The sequence below is a fragment of the Dendrobates tinctorius genome, unplaced genomic scaffold (assembly GCF_039654945.1).
Source record: "Dendrobates tinctorius isolate UK_male_01 unplaced genomic scaffold, ASM3965494v1 ptg000059l, whole genome shotgun sequence".
In the NCBI taxonomy this organism is placed as follows: Eukaryota; Metazoa; Chordata; class Amphibia; order Anura; family Dendrobatidae; genus Dendrobates; species Dendrobates tinctorius.
Window position 1 is genome coordinate 223,334 of NW_027361727.1, and position 10,763 is coordinate 234,096.

At 47.2% G+C, this 10,763-nt stretch overlaps 1 long non-coding RNA gene across 1 annotated transcript; it reads left to right on the forward strand.

Moving 5' to 3' along the window:
• The first annotated feature begins 2,003 nt into the window (after positions 1-2,003).
• LOC141092442 (uncharacterized) lies at positions 2,004-3,307 on the forward strand. Its single transcript, XR_012232795.1, has 2 exons — positions 2,004-2,132; positions 2,754-3,307. It is a non-coding gene; the product is annotated as an uncharacterized lncRNA (long non-coding RNA).
• The last annotated feature ends 7,456 nt before the right edge of the window (positions 3,308-10,763 follow it).

The window sequence follows — 10,763 nt, forward strand, 5'->3', positions numbered from 1 at the left end:
AAAAACAGTTTACTGTGTACTGGGGCTTCTCGACTTGAGAGGTAGCTATCAACCAAATTATCTTTTGGCCGACATGTCATATGTATGGGGGTTTAGGTGTGAAAAAACACTACCAGTAAACATGGACCGTGGTACTTTTCTCTCTCCCAGGATGAACAATGTACTAACTTACTCTTCTAATCTTATGTTTCCACAGATATTTCATCAACAGCCCTTTAATAATATGGTTGACCTGTTCGCTTTTGGGGTCATAGTCTTCCAAATGGCCACAGGCTCTTACCCGGTTTACTCTAGTCAGTGTCCTCAAAGACTTGCCCATTCAGTGGCAAAAGATAAACCTTGCTATCCGCACACCATGGATTCTCAGCTCAGGGATGTCATAGAGAGAGTGAGTAAATGGACACTTCTACCTGGAGACATAGGAAGGATAGACCAGTCAGGAGATTTGATAATACACCGTACATTTCATCACCACTGTGTTGGGTATTTCAGCTTTATCCAATACAAGGAATGGGGACAATGCTGGAGCCCCGGGACAGCCTCTCCTATATGTACACTGTTCTTATCTACAGGCCAGTTTATACAGTAAAGAGGCTGCGGTGTTCACCAAAACCTCTTCACACAGTTAATCATCAGGATTATCGGGTATCAGCCCCAGACTGATCGACTACTGATGGCCTATCCTGTACTATCCTATCCTGTACGGTCCTGTCCTATCCTGTACAATCCCGTCCTGTACCATCCTATCCTGTACCATCCTATGCTGTCCTGTATTATCCGATGCTGTCCTGTACAATCCCGTCCTGTACCATCCTATCCTGTACCATCCTATGCTGTCCTGTATTATCCGATGCTGTCCTGTACAAACCTGTCCTGTACTATCCTATCCTGTACTATCCCGTCCTGTACTATCCCGTCCTGTACCATCCTATCCTGTACTATCTTATCCTGTACCATCCTATGCTGTCCTGTACTATCCTATCCTGTACTATCCTATCCTGTACTATCCTATCCTGTACCATCCTATCCTGTACCATCCTATGCTGTCCTGTACTATCCTATCCTGTACTATCCTATCCTGTACTATCCTATCCTGTACCATCCTATGCTGTCCTGTACTATCCTATCCTGTACCATCCTATGCTGTCCTGTACTATCCTATCCTGTACTATCCTATCCTGTCCTATCCTATCCTGTACTATCCTATCCTATCCTGTACTATCCCGTCCTGTACTATCCCGTCCTGTACCATCCTATCCTGTACTATCTTATCCTGTACCATCCTATGCTGTCCTGTACTACCCTATCCTGTACTATCCTATCCTGTACTATCCTATCCTGTACCATCCTATGCTGTCCTGTACTATCCTATCCTGTACTATCCTATCCTTTACTATCCTATCCTGTACCATCCTATGCTGTCCTGTACTATCCTATCCTGTACTATCCTATCCTGTACTATCCCATCCTGTACTATCCTATCCTATACTATCCCATCCTGTACTATCCCGTCCTTTACCATCCTATCCTGTACTATCTTATCCTGTACCATCCTATGCTGTCCTGTACTATCCTATCCTATCCTGTACTATCCTATCCTGTACTATCCTATCCTGTACTATCCCATCCTGTACTATCCTATACTATCCCATCCTGTACTATCCCGTCCTGTACCATCCTATCCTGTACTATCTTATCCTGTACCATCCTATGCTGTCCTGTACTATCTTATCCTGTACTATCCTATCCTGTACTAACCCGTCCTGTACCATCCTATCCTGTACTATCCTATCCTGTACTATCTTATCCTGTACTATCCTATCCTGTACTATCCTATCCTGTACTATCCTATCCTGTCCTATCATATTTGTTTCTAGCAATGGTTGTTTTAAGAAATTCATCTTTCTGTAAGAAAGTAAGAAAATAATCCTGTTACTGCGGTTTTTCCTGAGATTATTTATATTATTACTTGTGATATAATAATGTTTCTTATATATTTGCAGCTCTTGTGTAAATCACCAGAGAAGAGGCAGGTTCTTTGCAGCAATCTAAAAGGACATCCATTCTTCTCGCCCATAAACTGGGAGGAATTAGAGGCGGGAAGGTCCCGTCCACCATTTACAATGACACCTGTAAGTGCACAGCGCTATTTTATTATAATGTCACCTCCTCGTCTGTATAATGTGATAATATGTGTAAGAAATACTCAAATAATGAGTAACAATCCTACGTAGTGTAGGCCAGAATGTGTTTATCCTCCCCTGCTGGTAAATGGGTGGAATTACAGTATGGGGCAGGATGGACAGGCTTTTACATATTTCTCAAAAGTGTAATTATTGTCCCCAACTCTTCAGAAGGCCACTTAGTGAATAAATTTGATCTGCTAGGCTGCGTTCACACTGTGCATTTTTTTCTACGAAAAAGAGCCATAATGCTCTGGACATTTTTGTGGGAAAAACACAACAAAAGTATGCATTACTGTTGACACTGAGTAAAAAGAACCCAATGTGGTTGCAACATGTGAACACAGCTTTATGGTGCAGCTGTAGCAGATGTGGATACCGCAGATTGCCAGGCAGCACCAGGAGTTGACTTGTTCTCAAGCTGCAAGTACCGATGCATCATGGTGATTATCGGCAATCTGCACATGGTTACCACGGCTCATCCACAATCTGTACAGCTGTCCTCGGGAGGGGACGGATATAATTAAATACCTAATGAATTAACCAGACTAATTTGTCTTTCTTCTATAGATCCCAGTTATGGAAACCAACGAACAAACTGAATTGCACCAAGTGATGTCTGACACTGAAGCTCAGAAGCCACCTGTAACCCCGGAGGACCAGCGGCTGTTCTGTGGCTTCTCCTACATGAGCAAGAGGTGGAAGAGCATTAACAGCCGCAGCAATGGAAATATAACGCAGCCCCCTCCCCCAATACCTGACTACTGGCTCAGGAAGGCGTGGACCTGGGTGTGGTCTGAAGAAAGAGGCAGGGTCTGTAGGAATCCCAACCCCGAGTTCTTCTATCTTCTCTGTTACATATCAGTCTCCTGCATTCTCATCTGGCTGGCAGGCTACTTGGAGATGTAGGACCATCATACTACAGGACGGCACGGTGGCGCAGTGATTAGCGCTGTTAGCGAGCAGCACGGTGGTCTTCGGTGTAAATCTGGGACTCCATCTGCACAGAGTTTGTATGTTCTCCCCGTGTCCGTGTGGGTTTTCTCCGGGTACTCCGGTTTCCTCCCACAACTCAAAACATACTGATAGGAGAGAAAAATAAAATGATTAATTATTGAACATCATCATCCTGTATCTCGTGTATTTTCTGTATTTATTACCAGTGTGTGATCTATAGAAAGGTGGTAACACTGCACATTGTCATGGGTTTCACATACTATTACTTATCCTCTACATTACACATCTGTAAGAATTGATGTCCACAGTGACATAAAACATGAATTTCTGAGTAAGAAGGTTTTGGGCCTCTAGTAGTCTGCACAGTTACGATGTAACACGTAAACTCACCGGCTCCTTCCTACAGCCCTCCCTATATGTTGTCATTGCTTATTCCTGAGGACGGGGTTGTGTTGTTACTAGAACTCTGGGTTTTCTGTTACCACATGTGCTATGAGGATTTTCTTTAGCTGTATATGTACAGCGGATGTTGGTTGTGAGTGCATGGAGCGGGCTCAGGAGCCGAGACCGCGCCCTACAAGGCGGCAGAGGGTTGGATACACAGCTGACTCACATTATCACTCACTTCCATCTCCGCATGAGGCCTAATGTCCATCAGTCACTAATCTATTGTATATCTGTTCCATCAAAAGTAGAATACAGTTACATCAGTCACCCAATAACTTGGGAGTGCAGTAACGCCCTGACTACACGGGTGGAATACTCTAGCTGCAGGACTCTGCTGGTGATACCCAGCACAGAATGGCACAGTATGGCGCCACATGGTAGAGAATTATCATGACATGCACTGTACATAGCAATGAGGATATTCTGGGAACTGGGTGATATGTCTGCCGCTCCAGGTTCAGCAGTAACCCATAATAACTATCCCAGGATGTGACCGTCCAGTCTACACTTATCACAAAATTACACAAATTCTCCACATTTCTAGTGACCTCAATGGATAATGTAAGTTTCCCGCTTCTCGTCAAGCACACTTCCCCACATCTAAGTGTGTACAATAGGAATGTTCAGGTCCTGCCCCTCGAGAATGCAAGAAACTGCACAGGACGCCTACTTTTGAGCGGGTGTGTAATCCACACCAGTTTTTGGACCAGGACAAGCCGAAGTTGGCTGTGATTTGCCACACTGAAGGCAAAGTGCTAAATATCAAATAAAAAAAAAACACACAAATTCACAGTTTTATCCCCTTCCTGACCTTGGATTTGCATGATCGTCGCCAGGTGTTCAGATAACATGAAAGCTGACCCCCAGCTCTCACTGCCAGGAGCGGTGCCCGCACACATCTCAGCAATTTAACTCCCTAAATACTGCGAATGATATCGATCGTAGCATATAGAGGGCAGGGAAAGGAAGGGAAGCTCTCTCTCCCCACTGATCGGCGCCCCTGTGAGGTCCTGATCCTTGCCATGGTGACCCGTGTCACCAGGCTAGCAGGCTTGTTACACTTTGTTCAGCGCATGGTACAACAAGCTTGTGTGTCAGTGCAGACCTGACAGCTGTAAATCATTGCAATGCTTTATAACAGCGACCAGTGTGATAAAAGGGAAAGTTCCAAAGAGGGACTAAGTAAAAAAAAGTAAAAATAATATAAAAATAAAAATCACATAAGAGTCCTCTTTTTACCTTCAGCTTTTTTACAGATGGTGTTATGTTTGCATCAAGAATTTGCTAAAATTTCATTGACTCTATTCTTCCCTTTACCCGTGAAATGTTCCCTGTGCCATTGGCTGCAACACAACCCCAAAGCATGATTGATCCAACCCCATGTTTAATGGTTGGCGACATGTTCTTTTCCTGAAATTCCGTGTCTTTTTTTCTCCACACATACATTTTGTCATTGTGGCCAAAGAGTTCTATTTTAACTTCATCAGTCGACAGGACTTGTTTCCAAAATGCATCAGGCTGGCTTAGATGTTTTTTTTTTAATACTTCAGATGCTGAATTTTATGGTGGAGAGGTTTTCTTCTGATGACTCTTCCATAAAGGCCATATTAGTGCCGGTGTGTCTGAACACTAGAACAATGTACCACAACTTCAGAGTCTGCTAAATCTTTCTGAAGGTCTTTTGCATTCAAGCGGGCATCCTGATTTTCCTCTATAGCAATCCTATGGGCAGCTCTCAGTGAAATTTTGCTTGGTCATCCAGACCTTATCTTGACCCCCACTGTTCCTGTTAACTGACGCTTCTTAATTACATTTCAAACTGAGGAAAGAGCAACTTGAAAATCTGCTATCTTCTTATAGCCTTCTCCTTCTTTTTGGACCTCAACCATTTTCATTTTTTGAGAGCTAGTCAGCTGTTAGAAGATCCTATGGTTGCAGTATTGTGGCACAAGGTCGGTCAGAGGAGGCTGGGTTTTTATAAAGCTGGGAAATTTGCATCGTTTGGCCTTTCCTATTGATGATAGTGAACAAGCCATAACCCTAACAGGCTAGTTAAGGTCTGAAACCTTGACAAAGTTATCTAAGCACACAAATCTCCAAGGGTGCCCAGACTTTTGCCATATTCTAGTTTCCTTGTTCTAAATATTAAAATAATAAATTATAATGTTTGGTATTGCTGATAAAACAATATATTTGTCAGGAACACCGCACTGTACTTGCTCACTGAGCCAGTGCGCGTGTCCTGAGTGTCAGCATCCTGTCAGCGCCGGCGTGCAGCCTCCGCTGAGCAGGGACTCACCCGCACTGTAGGGGTACCGGGGTCAGGTACAGCCAGAAAATACCGATGCACAGGACCTGTGGATGCCGAAATTCAGCAAGCCGGCATAGGACCTATGGTCATGTGAACGGTCATGTGATTGCAAGGGGGCGGGGCTTAGCGTCCTGCTTTCAGAGAAGCTAGAGAACTCAGAGTCAGGCAAAGCAGAGGTCATGCACTGTACAGACCAGCGAGGTACAGGAGGTATAAACAGACGGAAGGTCAGACAAAGCCAAGGGTCATACACAAGATATCAGTAACGTACCAGGGATGAGACAGAACGGATAGTCAGGGCCAAGCAGAGATCAAAACCAAACGGACGTAGAAGGTACCAAGCAGAATCCAAAGCAATATCCAGAGAACAGACCGAGTCATACACCGAGAATCAAGCAACCAGAACACAGCACAAACACACTCAGGGGTCACCACACAATGCCAAGGGCGAAAGTATAACTGACGGGGGATGGGAGCTTCCTGAGGCTATAAGAAGCCTCCCCAGAACTAATGAGAGGCCACCATAATAGGTCCCAGGTGTGCAGGTGAGAGTCTGCACTGAGGTCAGAACATTAACCCCAGAAGTGCCGGTCACCCAACACTGGTATCATGACAATATTTTTTTCGTCCCACATGCTGAAAATTGTTAAATACTTAAAAACTCTGCAGTAATAGCAGGGATTTTTTATTCTTGGATAAAGAAAAATGTAATAAAAAGTGATCAAAGACTTGCATGTAGTCCAAAATGGCTCCAATAAAAGCGACAGCTCATTACACACAAAAAAAACAAGCCTTATACAGTTCTGTTTAGAGAAAAATGAAAAAGCTAGAACCCTGACAATATGATGAGCCTTCAAAAAGAAAATACAAAAACATTTTTCATGTAAAAAAAATAGTAAAATATAATTAAACTAGCTGAAGAGCCTGGCGCTGCCCGGGCATAGTAACTAACTGTGGTTAGTTATAGCAAATTATAATCATCCTCCATCCCATAGTCCCGTGCCCATATACTCATCATACATATCCTCCATCCCATAGTCCCGTGCCCATATACCCATCATACATATCCTCCATCCCATAGTCGAGTGCCCATATACCCATCACACATCCTCCATCCCATAGTCAACCATTATGACATCATAATGAGCGGCAGGGCTTGCAACCTATGATGACATCTGCGTCGCCATGGCAACCATTATGACATCATAATGATGGGCGGGGCTTGATACACACACTTTTTCCCCATTATGTAGATAGGGGCAAAATTGTTTGGTGAATTGGAAAGCGCAGGGTTAAAATTTTGCCTCACAGCATAGCCTAGGATGCTCTCGGGGTCCAGACGTGTGACTGTGCCAAATTTTGTGGCTGTAGCTGGGACGGTGCGGATGCCAATCCTCGACATACACACCCACATTGAGCTTTATATATTAGACTAGCTGAAGGGCCCGGCGCTGCCCGGGCACAGTAACTAACAGTGGTTAGTTATAGCAAATTATAATTATCCTCCATCCCATAGTCCCGTGCCCATATACCCATCATACATATCCACAATCCCATAGGCCCATGCCCATATACCCATCATACATATCCTCCATCCCATAGTCGAGTGCCCATATATCCATCATACATCCTCCATCCCATAGTCCCATGCCCATATACCTTTAGGGAAGGTGACCTGACGGGTGCACGGACTTGTCAGACTAGAAAGAGAAGGGTTGCACACTTTAGACAGATATCAGTTATGACAGTGGGGAAACAGCTAGGAAAGTGTAGATGACGTGCAGTACCTTGGGTTGACCACAAGATGGCAGGGAGGAGTGTGAGTTCAGGACTTGACAGCAGCTTAGGGCTTTAGAAACCATTGATCATGGGGGGCGGAGTTACAGGGAACCGGGAAAGATATAAATTTGACAGGAGGGTTCCAGAAAGTTCCAGTCCCCGGGAGGAGCTCAAGAGACAAGAAGTCTGTGACAATTGGAGTGTTGTGAGGAGAGCTAAACCAGGGGACTGAGGAGAAGGGAAGTCAGGGGGGTGGTCCTGACACAAAGTTGTTATGAATGAGTCACCGAGGAGGAAAAACAAAAACAAGCTAAGCCACAGAAAACCAGAGAGGTTGGTAGCTAAGCGGATTGCAGACCCCTGATCCTATCCACACAACTAGCAGTAGCCGTTGAGCGTGCCTACAATGATCCTAGATGCCTCCTCACAGCCGGAGAACTAAATAAGCCTAAAGCAAGAAAAGGGGAAATCTAAACTGCCCCAGAGCAGACCCCAAAGCAATAGACAGCCCCCAAACATGTATTGTCGGTGAGACAAGATGAAAACACAAACACAGATAGAAAGATAGGCTGAGCAAACGATGGGGCCCACACTAACTAGAAAGGACAGGAAAGGAAAGATGCTGCCTGCAATCACGCACAAAATCCCTGCCAAAAAATGTCCAACACTTTCTGATAACAAAAACCCTGAAGTCGCTAGACTTCAATTCCCTATATCAGCACTCTGATATATTCTGAAGATAGAGCAAAAAGAGACCAATCTGATCAGGGACAAAAAACAAACTGGCATAAACAGAGACATAAGAATGGAAATTCAGCACAGCCCCAGCAGGGGCTGGCTGACCACAAAAACTGAGTAAACCAGACCAAATCTCATGAGAAAAAATAGCAGAGCACACTTAGCTTGGGAAGGCAGGAACAGAGCTGGAAACCAGAACCTCAGGGCAGGAAAAAATCACCAGCACAAAATTAGGGAGTCGGCTGTCTTAAATCCAGTCAGAGACTCCTGATGTCCACTCACAATCCTCCTCCTCAGGTGGCAGGTTTCTGCCATTTAGATCAGCTTCATTACCTACTGTTACCACCAGAGGGAGCCCGGATGGAGAACTCACAACTCCTCTGTCAACACAGCCAGCTCCAGCACCCTCACTAGAAGCCAGAGGTAAACCAGAAAATGAGTTCACAACACAAAGTACCACAGTACAGACGAGGCCCCGGGGGAAAAAAAACAGAATTAATGACGACAACAGATCAGTAAAATTGCTGTTGGTGTACAGGCCTAAGGCGGCCACAGTGACTGAGCTGTCAGGAACGTCAATAAGTTTGAAAAAGGGACGGTGCGTTTATTTACGTCTCTAGTGCAAAGTACGGTGTGTGTAACGGGGCCTAGAAACGGAGGGCCGAGAAAAGGATTGCGGTGCATTGCTGGGGCTGTCAGATGGACAGCGAGAAATAAACTTGGACCTGTTGCACCCGAAAGTTGCCTCCATCTTGTGTCTGTTACGTCACTGTGCGATATACAGAGGGACCACCCTCCAGTCCGGCCCACGACCCTACACTTGGCGTAGTCGGCAGGATCGCCGCCGCTAATACGACACCCTCCGCGACAGGCCTGTGTCTGAAGAACTGAGAAAAACTTGGACTGCTCTATTTTGGAATATAAACACCTGTGGATTATCAATTACTGACCTGTGGATTACAAATTGGGACGCTGTGGCGGATCTGCGTTGCTTGCAGAGAATCCAAGGCAGCAGCGGGTTCTGCCCAAGATGGCGGTATTACTCCAACGCAGGGGAGAGGTCCGGGTGTTTGCCATTGTTCCAGATGGACTGGGGCCCCCTCCAACGTACTCCTGGGGGAAATGATATGTGCCAGGAGGCCGACGGTCCCACATACTGGACCCAGGCAGCTGGGTGGGAAAGCCTGCCATTGCCCCACCCAACAGAGGGAGTGACATGGAAGAAAAGGTTGGCTGCGGTGGTTTGGCGCCATTTGACTGATGCCCACCGGACGGGATGTGATGCTGTGGTTGTCGAGGCATCGGACACCTGGAGTGGCGATGGCGTCGAGAGATTGAGTCTCGCTGGGAGACTTGCTCCTTAGAGTCGCGGGCAGTCATCCGGATCTCGGGCGAAGGAGAGAAGCGATTGCGGGCCCCGCGGGAGCGGTCGCCGAAGATACCACCGGAGAGCCTCTCCGCGGAACCCCCGAGCCTGGGGTCTTGCCCCGCCGACGGCGGGGTGAAGAACGGAGGCCACGGGATGAGCCATGAGATGATATGGCGGAGACTGTGGCGCCGGGGAAGGTGAGCGTTCCCCCGACTCCGCCGGCGGCTCCGCAAGCGACCCCCACCACTCGGCCGCAATACGCGGCCTCCCGTGTTCCTGGAAGCCTGGCCGCGGAAGACTCTGCGATTTACGCCGGGCTGAGTGATGCCCTCGCTCACGTCCCCGAGCCACCCCGCCTGGTGTCGCCGGTGCGGAGCCTGTCCGCGGAAAGCGCTGCTGCATCCCCCCGGCCAGCAGCGGCCTCGTTTCCGAAACTGACTGCTACTTCGGTCCTGTCAGCAACTCCAGATGCGGCCTACTTGTTAGGCCCTGCGGCCCATTCACCAGGAACTACGGCTGTCACTACCCGCCGCCCGGCCCCAGCGGCTGCTGGGCCGCTGACATCAACGGCCGGCTCTGCCCCGCTCTCAACTATGACTGAGTCCTCCCGCCCACCGGACTCCAGGGCCTATGCCAGACCCTCCGTTTGGGTCGCAGAGGTCATCAGAAAGAAGAAGGCCTGGGAGCAGGAAGTTTGGAATCTGCTCCATGAGAGGGGAGAGGCTGGCATGGTGACCACATGATCCATGGGACGGCTCGTATACACTAACCAGCAAAACGGGTACGGGTTCATCCGAGACCTCACAACCAGCCAGAAAGGGTATATTAATGTGACCTCTATCCGCCACGGCCGGGCCTTGCTAGAAGGGGACTGGTACAAGGAGTATTGTCCCCGCTGTTACTATGCGGTAGCCGTGCTTGCTGAACCCGAGGACCACGAGCCCCCATAAGAAGGACTCTAAGGACACTCCCTGCATCC